This window comes from Cervus elaphus, chromosome 20 (assembly GCF_910594005.1).
Source record: "Cervus elaphus chromosome 20, mCerEla1.1, whole genome shotgun sequence".
In the NCBI taxonomy this organism is placed as follows: Eukaryota; Metazoa; Chordata; class Mammalia; order Artiodactyla; family Cervidae; genus Cervus; species Cervus elaphus.
In genome coordinates, this window is record NC_057834.1 from 69,499,432 (window position 1) to 69,511,728 (window position 12,297).

Genomic DNA, 12,297 nt, shown 5'->3' on the forward strand with positions numbered 1-12,297 from the left:
GCAGAGTCTGGTCTTGAACGTATATCTTTGGACAAGACTCAGAAAATGGACTTCTACTCTATCACATGGGTAGTAACTTTGGCCTTGATTTGTCATCGCTATTCACCATCAACTCAGACACAAAATCATCGTGGTCTCTCCCTGCAAAATTCCTTCCACTTCTTCTTGGGCTGAGTCTGATTAAGCCAAACATCATGACATCATGATATTTTTCTCAAGTTTTAATTCATTGTAGACACACGTGGGTTCCTACTGCATATGTTGATTATATTTTTAACATTTTAAAAGACTTATTAGTATATAAGACTTTAAAGATGGACTCTATTCTGTGTGCTTAATTACTTTTTTCCCCCTGTGATACACATGCATACATACATACATACATACATACATACATACACCTCAATTCTCTCATGAATCCAGCAGGCTATTCAAATACACAACATGAACAGCAAGATTCTTCTGTTATGAATATGGGATCTGAGTCTTCTTATGTAAAAAAGTATAGTTCTCTAAGATTAGAAAAAACATTCCTTTCTGGGGGCATGGACAAAACAATTAATTGTCCTAAGAGTGACTTGAATAACAGCATCACAGTTATCATCATCACCCTTGATTAATATTTTGGCCATTGACTGGGCATGGGGCTCTATAATGGACCTGCAGACACCATTGCCATCAGCTCTACAGTATCCCATAATCATGACCTCTTACATAAAATTTAATTCTGCTTTAATCAAGAGAGGAAGTTTGAGATCCACAATTACTTTTAAGGTTATTTTCCACCAAATGTGCATAAGAGGTTGGTCCAAATCCTGCTGTGCCACAGCTTACAAATGAACATGAACTTGCTTGAATGCCAAGGGTTTGGTTGAATTTCAGATATGTGCACTGGGTTGGGAAAATAACAGTGATTTTGTACTCTGAGAGAGTAAAGTCATGCCATAGCTGATTCTTTTGCTATAGGGCAAATAAATCATTAACAATTATCAATATATGATTGTTACCAATAAAATCCTTCTCTCTACTAGGGTTGAGTTTTTATATGCTCATCTTTAGAAAATCAAATTCTGAGAAATGTCACTCAGTATTTTATAGGCAATTCCCGATTATCTTCTCTCTAAATTGTACCCCACCCGACACCAAAATGATCTTCCTACCAAAAAAAAAAAATACATGCATGTCACTCTCATCTTTCAGAACCTTCAGACTCTATTACCTTTAGAATATAATATGACCCCTTGAGAAAAATCACACTAAGTCCTTCCCCATGAGAGCCCAGCTCTCCTTTTCATCCCCATCCTTCTAGTTCTCTTCCATCTCCAACTTCTTTTTCATCTGTCTCTTCTCTATCTTGCACACTCCTTTCTAGTCATGAAGACCTGGTTTAAAAGTCACATTCTCTTAGTGCCCTTGTAAGTTAATCATTCTTCCATTTGTAAATACTCAGTATTTTTGTTGATACACAACTTGGCAGTGTCCTCCGACCAGGCTGAACTAACTCCTCAAGGGGAAGGGTCAATTACTCTTTTAAAATATTTATTTATTTGGCTGTACTGGGACTTAGTTGTAACATGCAGGATCTTCTATCTTAGTTGCAGCATACGATCGCTTAGTTGCAGCATGTGGGATCTAGTTATCTTACAGGGTCCAATCCTGGGCCCTCTGCATTGGGAGCTCAGAGTCTTAGCCGCTGGACTACCAGGGAAGTCCTGTAAGGGTCAACTCTTATTTATCTTTAAACGCTCCTCCTGAGTTAGCACCTGAGCAGGAACATGCTAGAACATCAATAAATATTTGTTGAAAAAAATAGATGGATGAAGAAATAAATGCATCTCTTTAAAGTTGTTGGAGCTACAGCCTTCAGGCAAGAGGGAAATGTCTTCAACTGTTACAGATTAGTTTATTTTGATGACATCATTAGCTTCCAATTTTTTCCCAGGCATTTGCATGGCATTATAAAGTAAGATTAAGTAGATTATTGTCTGTGTGACCAGCCCTTCTTTATGAGCAAGGTAAAGGTCATGCTTGTATGTTGGGTTGCTATAATAAATAATCCCCAAACTTTAACCTTCAGAAATAGATGAATCCAAATTCTATCATCCAATGCCTCTAACTATGCATATGCTTCTGATATATAAAATCGGCTTAGCAGGAAAGATGTAACATTTAGCAACCAGGAAATATATTTCGAATAAAGTTAAAAACAAAGAGTAGATAGTCTTTGTAGTAAGAAGACAATTGAATAATGGTTGGCTAACATGAGTATGTTTAAGGCCTGTTTTGTTTCAGTTCTCATTACAAAGGCCACTGTTGTCAGAGACATAATATAATTCCTACCAGAGGACTTAAGAAATAGGATTTAAAACAGGCCAGGGACTTAGTCACCCAGATCAGATTTGCCAAATGTCCAAAAAATTAATCAGTTCATCCTGCATTACAAGAAGAACAGAAGGACTAAAACTCATGAATTATGGAGCAGTTGGTCTGACTCTCAAACCTGAAAGTTTCTTGGGCAATTCATTAAGAAAAAGATCAATTTGTAAAATCCTGGAGGTTATTAAGTTGTTTAAAAGCAGCCCACAAAATTTGTCATGTCAAACCAATTCCTCTTTCTTCTTCAGCCAGGAGGAGGTGAGAGGTGGCATGAAAGATGTGAAGGAGATGCCTTACTCTGGTCTTAATAAGGTTTATGATAAATCAACATATTGACCATCAACTAATATGTTGTTTGGTTAAATTTAGAGACAACCAAACCACAGAAAGTGACACTAACAAAATAAGAGAATCAATCCTTCATCCAATATGTATTGAGTTTCTAAATGTGTAAGGCACCCTGCTGGGCAATGTGGAAGAACCAAAGAAAATCAAACAGCAGCTCTATGCTCGAGAAGATCAGTGTAGGAAAAGAAGTTGCCATCAACACCTTTAACACTAGATATAAAGCACAGACCATATTTAGACATTATAGAATAAGGGTTAAAAACATGAACCCTAGAACCAGACTGTCTAGGTTTGTATACTGGATCTGATATTTAATAGCTAATGGTAGACAGCTAATGGTAGACAATCTGCCTTCCGATGCAGGAGACGAAAGAGACACAAGAGACATGGGCTCAGTCCCTGGGTTGAGAAAATCCCCTGGAGTAGGAAATGGCAACCTGCTCCAGTATTCTTGCTTGGAAAAATTCTATGGACAAAGGAATCGGGTGGGCTACGGTCCACAGGATCACAAAAAGTTGGACATGGTTGAGCAACTGAGCACAGGACAAGAACGTGAAATTAAGAACATGATTGCTATGCCTTAATTTCCTCAGCTGTAAAATAGCGGTGATTTTAAGGCATATTATACATCATGGGGTTATGCTTAGTATTGAATGAGTTAGCACATGCAAAGTACATAGAACTGTGTGGACAAGAACATGAAATCAAGAACATGATTGCTATGCCTTAATTTCCTCATCTGTAAAATAGTGGTGATTTTAAGGTTATATATTATACATCATGGGGTTATGCTTAGTATTAAATGAGTTAGCACATGCAAAGTACAGAGAACAGTGTGGGAAGTTCAAGGAGAGAGCATTATTTTCCATGGTGAGTAAGTTTGAAAGGGAAGGGGATAAGAGGAATGAGGTAAGCAAAAGATATCAGAAGCATGTAGCATTTAAACTGAGGCAAATTAGTAAGCCTTGGACATATAGAGATTAAAATAGAAAAGGCTATGGTTTACATGGGAAAGCACTGTATTAGTTCAGTTGTAACTAATATGCTAACCATTTGGGGAATAGTTTTCTTTCATATTGTGGATAGTCCAATTTTATCACAACATAATGTGTATAAAAGGCAGAAATGAGAGACAAGATTGGGATTCATTCATGTTGACCTCATTGTTACATCAAATCAGATAAAATTGTAGACGGAAAGAGGGTAGAGAAAAGATATGGTTCCATTGAGCAGCTCCAAAAATATGAGAATCAGGAAAAACATACAAGGCGGGGAGATAGAAATTAGAATAGGAAGGATTATTTCTACTTCAATAATACATGTTCATATTCCTTTGTTTAGCTGTAAGTATGTCTGGTCTCCCTCAAAAAATAATAGATATCCCTTCAAACTAGCAAAAGCCAGAAAATGGAACTGATTCGGAGAAAACAGTTGTATTTCAATGAATTCAAGGGCAAGAAGTCCTGCGAGGCTATGTGAGAAGATGAGAGCTATCAAGAACTGGAGGGTTTATGCTCTCAGTGATACTTCCCTCACCCCCCACCCCACTCTCTTTCCCAAGGCTTCATGGCAGTTTTCAGAACAGGTGAACATGTGCTTGGCAGACTCCCAAGGACTCTAGAACATTTTTCCCTCTGCTCTCTCCAACTGCAGTGCCTCACACAAAGCTTGACCTCTGGGAAGAGTTAAACAGTTGTTGCTGGATGAGATCCCTACTTGTTTAGACCTCCTTGCTGGACTTAGAAATAGACTTGGCACAAATTGCTTGCTCTGTACGTGTTGTGAAACTTACAATTTATATGGAAGTTTCAGTTTATCCTCATTCCCAGTGTATTTTTTTACTTATAGTTGCTTTACAATGCTGTGCTACTTTCTGCTGTACACTGAAATGAATCAGCTATATATGTATGTAATAAAACAGTTGTATTCCAATGAATTCAAGGACAAGAAGTTCTGCCAGGCTATATCCTGTTCCTCTTGGACCTTCACAGCCCCATCCTCCAGGTCATCACAGAGGACTGAGCTGAGTTCCCTGTGCTATATAACCGCTTCCCATCAGCTAGCTATTTTACACATGGCAATTACACCTATGTCAATCCCAATCTCCCAATTCATCCCACCCATCCACATGTCCACCTGTCCATTCTCTATGTCTCGGTCTCTATTCCTGCCCTGCAAACAGTTTCATTTGTACCATCTTTCAGATTTCACATATATGCATTAAAATACGATAGTTTTTTTTTTCTCTTTCTGATTTGCTTCACTTTGTATGACAGACTCTAGGTCCATCCATGTCTCTATAAATGACACAATTATTTTTAAATGAGATTTTTTTTTCTGTCTTCATTGAGAACTGTGTATGTTTCAAGAGGTGGTTGCCTTGCCTTTGAGAGAAACCAATACCAGTGTTATAGATCAGAGACGGCCTGGGTTTTTCTGATAATTGTGTCCCTTTGTCAGAGGTTCACTTAAGCTGCCTTTCCCTTTCCTACTCCTCAAGTGTACAATGTTTCAGCCTCTTACTCTTTTTATATGTTAGAAACTATGAGTCATCTTTTATCCACCTTGCTTCCAGATTTGGTGCTCAAATCTCAGAAAATCAGTCCTGCCCCATCAGCCAGTCCCCTCCACAACCACAGCGACACACTTCCTCAGCCTATCTGAGAAATTCTCTGAGGAAATACAGAGTGGTGGCTGCCACAACAGTCAGATGTCAGTGGTCACTGCACCCACACTCAGCCAAGATCCTGCCTAAGCATCTGCCTGAACTGAATCCTTGCCCACAATCCCGCCTCACCTCCAGTAGGTAACCACCACAGCTAATATTTAAATGTACCTGATTTCCCCTTAGTGGGGAGTAAATCTGTATCATGGAGCTTCAAAAGCAGTGTGAAAGGCGTCTTGTCACAAAAAGCAGGAGGTTCCACACTGCAGCTCTTTACACAAACATTTAAGGTACATGATATGCCTGAGTATGGACGCTCTCCATTCCTGTGTATTTTGCCACTCAAAGTATTTCCCCTGAACCAACTCCAAATTCATGCAAAGCTGAAACCCACAGAGAGTTGTATCTTTCCTTGATGACTTCAAATCCCAGGGAAGAGGTATATGTTGAGACATGACTTCAGTGAATTGAAAACTCATCTGGAATTTTTCTGAGCTTTGTCCTGCCCTCAGCAACAATCAGACTTCTGTTGACAGTTCCACCTTCAACCACACTCTGCAGCTAGTGAGACTCCTTATACTATGTACTTTGCTGTCTAGAGCCCTATTAACCCCGGATTTATTAGCTTTTTTTGTCAACCACTTATACTGCCAGCCTCCCATGAGAAGAACACATCACAAAGCAAAGAAACTCTGAGACACATACATAGAAAAATATCTCAAATAGCAAACATTTACCGAAAGCACAAAGTCAGATGGTAGCACTTGAATAACCCTTCTCCCCACAAGCACATTCTATAGATACATTCAGGGAAGTTGTGCAAATAAATCTCATTATGCTGCAGAAGTGCAAATTTATTGTCTCTCTGAGAGTACTGAGATGAAGCCGAGAATCTTCACAAATTTACTGGGCTGGCTCCAGACACATACTAGATTATATTCATCAAAATGAATGGATTTTAAAGCAAGTCTAAAATAGATTCTTTCAAAAATCTAAGACTTTGCCTCAGAGGGACTTCTTTTTTTCCTCCTGTCCTCTCTCTCCGGCTTCCATGGAGAATAGAAAAGGATAGTTATTAAAACAAAGAGAAGAAGGTAATTTGACTTAAGTTACTGAGCCAGAGAGCTGCCAGATGTCAACTGAGCCAGCAGAGGTTACTGGCAGCCTGGGACCAGAAATAGAAATTAGAGCAAATATATCTATAAAAAAATGTCTGAAAAGTCCATTCAGCTCTAAATACAGAGCAGTTTTGAGATCCCTAGATAGGACCTCTCTTGGCTGGCCAGGGTATATGGCTGCCTCTTTACTGAGCTCCACACACATTTTCCTCATGCTTTTTCTTCGTTAAGTGTAATACTTTTGATTATTCCAATTTACTTTATCAAATCAGATAAATGTGACTCAGTTTAAACATAGTACCAACCAAAAGGGATATAAGTGAACATGACTTGCCACTGGATCCATTTTTCCTCCAGGTCATGTATACATGGTTCTTCCAAATACACACACACACACACACAGAGTGAAATACTCAGAGCTAACATTCTTAAAAGCTTGCTATGCACCTTGCTCTGTTTAATCTTATTTAACTCACCTAAGACAAAGAGAATAAGAGAAAAAGAGCCTTGTCCAAGGTCACACATTAGATTATGGAGGCAAGACAGGAAAACAGCCCATCTAGCTCAGAGCTTGGCTTCTTAACCATTGCTATCCCTTCCTCAAACAGCGCTTAGACTGATAAGTGTGTTAAATAATGCAATATGTGCCTTGAGAAAGTAAATTTTCAAGTTATCTTACTAGCTTCCATGCATCTGTAGAAGGAGAAAATATTCAGTTGTTAAATTACAAGTTATATGTCTATATGCATGCCTTTTATCCTCTAGATCTGTACTGTTCAATATGAAAGCTATCAGATACATGTTGCTATGGAACACTTGAAATGTGGCTGATCCAAATTGAGATGTGCTGTAAGGGCAAAATACAGCCTGGATTTCAAAGACTGAGAACTAAAGACGAGACTATAAAATAGCTTACAATTTTTATATTGATTATATGTTGAAATAATACTTTTGGATATATTGAGTAAAATGAAATATAGTATTAAATTCATTATATCCATTTCTATTTATTTTTTAAAATCTGGCTATTAGAAAACTTTTCAGATGTATTTCTAATGGACAGCACTGGTGTATGTTAATAAGGATACAGAAAAACTGTCTCAGATTCAACATATAACTTTAAAATGGTGAAGGCTTGTGCCTTATTTTTATCCTCACATTATTAGTAATTTTGAACCTCAATAACATTTTATTTTTTAACAAGACTTTGAAAATCTGGTTACAAATTGCTTTTATTTACAGACAATATAACACCTATTTATATAGAAAATCATAAGAAATTTATAAAACAGTTAATAAGCAATTTAATAATTAACAATTTAATAATTAAGTTAATAAGTAAATTTAGTAAATTTTAAGGTTACAAAGTCAATGTATAAAATTCAATTAAACTTTCATATATCAGTAACAAATAATTTGAAAATAAAATTCAAAGTGATACCATTTTAAATAGCTTCAGAAAAGATAAAATACTTAGGAATAAATTTAACACAAGCTGTGTAAGACTATATATCACTTCTGAAAGAAATATAAGACAAATAAATGGAGAAATATACCATGTTTATGGATTCTAAGACTAAATATTATTAAAATATCAATTCTTCATGCATTGATCAACACAATTCAATTACGTTAAACGAACGCAGCATGATTTCAAGAACTCCCAACAAAGCTTTTTAAATACAAATCACAAAGTTAATTCTTTTTTTTTTTCTTTTATTTTTTTTTTTAATTTTTTATTAGTTGAAGGCTAATTACTTCACAACATTTTGGTGGGTTTTGTCATACATTGATATGAATCAGCCATAGATTTACACGTATTCCCCACCCGATCCCCCCTCCCACCTCCCTCTCCACCCGATTCCTCTGGGTCTTCCCAGTGCACCAGGCCCGAGCACTTGTCTCATGTATCCCACCTGGGCTGGGGATCTGTTTCACCATAGATAGTATACATGCTGTTCTTTTGAAATATCCCACCCTCACATTCTCCCACATAGTTCAATAGTCTGTTCTGTATTTCTGTGTCTCTTTTTCTGTTTTGCATATAGGGTTATCATTACCATCTTTCTAAATTCCATATATATGCGTTAGTATGCTGTAATGTTCTTTATCTTTCTGGCTTACTTTACTCTGTATAAGGGGCTCCAGTTTCATCCATCTCATTAGGACTGGTTCAAATGAATTCTTTTTAACAGCTGAGTAATATTCCATGGTGTATATGTACCACAGCTTCCTTATCCATTCATCTGCTGATGGGCATCTAGGTTGCTTCCATGTCCTGGCTATTATAAACAGTGCTGCTATGAACATTGGGGTGCATGTGTCTCTTTCAGATCTGGTTTCCTCAGTGTGTATGCCCAGAAGTGGTATTGCTGGGTCATATGGCAGTTCTATTTCCAGTTTTTTAAGGAATCTCCACACTGTTTTCCATAGCGGCTGTACTAGCTTGCATTCCCACCAACAGTGTAAGAGGGTTCCCTTTTCTCCACAGCCTCTCCAGCATTTATTGCTTGTAGACTTTTGGATAGCAGCCATCCTGACTGGCGTGTAATGGTACCTCATTGTGGTTTTGATTTGCATTTCTCTAATAATGAGTGATGTTGAGCATCTTTTCATGTGTTTGTTAGCCATCTGTATGTCTTCTTTGGAGAAATGTCTGTTTAGTTCTTTGGCCCATTTTTGAATTGGGTCATTTATTTTTCTGGAATTGAGCTTCAGGAGTTGCTTGTATATTTTTGAGATTAATCCTTTGTCTGTTTCTTCATTTGCTATTATTTTCTCCCAATCTGAGGGCTGTCTTTTCACCTTACTTATAGTTTCCTTTGTAGTGCAAAAGCTTTTAAGTTTCATTAGGTCCCATTTGTTTATTTTTGCTTTTATTTCCAATATTCTGGGAGGTGGGTCATAGAGGATCTTGCTGTGATTTATGTCGGAGAGTGTTTTGCCTATGTTCTCCTCTAGGTGTTTTATAGTTTCTGGTCTTACATTTAGATCTTTAATCCATTTTGAGTTTATTTTTGTGTATGGTGTTAGAAAGTGTTCTAGTTTCATTCTTTTACAAGTGGTTGACCAGTTTTCCCAGCACCACTTGTTAAAGAGGTTGTCTTTTTTCCATTGTATATCCTTGCCTCCTTTGTCAAAGATAAGGTGTCCATAGGTTCGTGGATTTATCTCTGGGCTTTCTATTCTGTTCCATTGATCTATATTTCTGTCTTTGTGCCAGTACCATACTGTCTTGATGACTGTGGCTTTGTAGTAGAGTCTGAAGTCAGGCAGGTTGATTCCTCCAGTTCCATTCTTCTTTCTCAGGATTACTTTGGCTATTCGAGGTTTTTTGTATTTCCATACAAATTGTGAAATTATTTGTTCTAGTTCTGTGAAAAATACCATTGGTAGCTTGATAGGGATTGCATTGAATCTATAGATTGCTTTGGGTAGAATAGCCATTTTGACAATATTGATTCTTCCAATCCATGAACACGGTATGTTTCTCCATCTGTTTGTGTCCTCTTTGATTTCTTTCATCAGTGTTTTATAGTTTTCTATGTATAGGTCTTTTGTTTCTTTAGGTAGATATACTCCTAAGTATTTTATTCTTTTTGTTGCAATGGTGAATGGTATTGTTTCCTTAATTTCTCTTTCTGTTTTTTCATTGTTAGTATATAGGAATGCAAGGGATTTCTGTGTGTTGATTTTATATCCTGCAACTTTACTATATTCATTGATTAGCTCTAGTAATTTTCTGGTAGAGTCTTTAGGGTTTTCTATGTAGAGGATCATGTCATCTGCAAACGGTGAGAGTTTCACTTCTTCTTTTCCTATCTGGATTCCTTTTACTTCTTTTTCTGCTCTGATTGCTGTGGCCAAAACTTTCAACACTATGTTGAATAGTAGTGGTGAGAGTGGGCGCCCTTGTCTTGTTCCTGATTTCAGGGGAAATGCTTTCAATTTTTCACCATTGAGGGTGATGCTTGCTGTGGGTTTGTCATATATAGCTTTTATTATGTTGAGGTATGTTCCTTCTATTCCTGCTTTTTGGAGAGTTTTAATCATAAATGAGTGTTGAATTTTGTCAAAGGCTTTCTCTGCATCTATTGAGATAATCATATGGTTTTTATCTTTCAATTTGTTAATGTGGTGTATTACATTGATTGATTTGCGGATATTAAAGAATCCTTGCATTCCTGGGATAAAGCCCACTTGGTCGTGGTGTATGATTTTTTTAATATGTTGTTGGATTCTGTTTGCTAGAATTTTGTTAAGGATTTTTGCATCTATGTTCATCAGTGATATTGGTCTGTAGTTTTCTTTTTTTGTGGCATCTTTGTCTGGTTTTGGAATAAGGGTGATGGTGGCCTCATAGAATGAGTTTGGAAGCTTACCTTCATCTGCAATTTTCTGGAAGAGTTTGAGTAAGATAGGTGTTAGCTCTTCTCTAAATTTTTGGTAGAATTCAGCTGTGAAGCCATCTGGTCCTGGGCTTTTGTTTGCTGGAAGATTTTTGATTACAGTTTCGATTTCCTTGCTTGTGATGGGTCTGTTAAGATCTTCTATTTCTTCCTGGTTCAGTTTTGGAAGGTTATACTTTTCTAAGAATTTGTCCATTTCATCCAAGTTGTCCATTTTATTGGCATAGAGCTGCTGGTAGTAGTCTCTTATGATCCTTTGTATTTCAGTGTTGTCTGTTGTGATCTCTCCATTTTCATTTCTAATTTTGTTAATTTGGTTCTTCTCTCTTTGCTTCTTAATGAGTCTTGCTAATGGTTTGTCAATTTTGTTTATTTTTTCAAAAAACCAGCTTTTAGCTTTGTTGATTTTTGCTATGGTCTCTTTAGTTTCTTCTGCGTTTATTTCTGCCCTGATTTTTAAGATTTCTTTCCTTCTGCTAACCCTGGGGTTCTTCATTTCTTCCTTCTCTAATTGCTTTAGGTGTAGAGTTAGGTCATTTATTTGTTTTTTTTTCTTGTTTCTTGATGTAAGCCTGTAATGCTATGAACCTTCCCCTAAGCACTGCTTTTACAGTGTCCCATAGGTTTTGGGTTGTTGTGTTTTCATTTTCATTCATTTCTATACATATTTTGATTTCTTCTATGATTTGTTGGTTATTCAGAAGCGTGTTATTTAGCCTCCATATGTTTGAATTTTTAACAATTTTTTTCCTGTAATTGAGATCTAATCTTACTGCACTGTGGTCAGAAAAGATGACTGGAATGATTTCAATTTTTTTGAATTTTCCAAGACCAGATTTATGGCCCAGGATGTGATCTATTCTGGAGAAGGTTCCGTGTGCACTTGAGAAAAAGGTGAAGTTGATTGTTTTGGGGTGAAATGTCCTATAGATATCAATTAGGTCTAGCTGGTCCATTGTGTCATTTAAGGTTTGTGTTTCCTTGTTAATTTTCTGTTTAGTTGATCTATCCATAGTTGTGAGTGGGGTATTAAAGTCTCCCACTATTATTGTGTTACTATTAATTTCCTCTTTCATACTCGTTAGTGTTTGCCGTACATATTGCGGTGCTCCTATGTTGGGTGCATATATATTTATACTTGTTATATCTTCTTCTTGGATTGATCCTTTGATCATTATGTACTGTCCTTCTTTGTCTCTTTTCACATCCTTTATTTGAAAGTCTATTTTATCTGATATGAGTATTGCGACTCCTGCTTTCTTTTGGTCTCCGTTTGCATGAAATATTTTTTTCCAGCCCTTCACTTTCAGTCTGTATGTGTCTCTTGTTTTGAGGTGGGTCTCTTGTAGACAGCATATATAGGGGTCTTGTTTTTGTATCC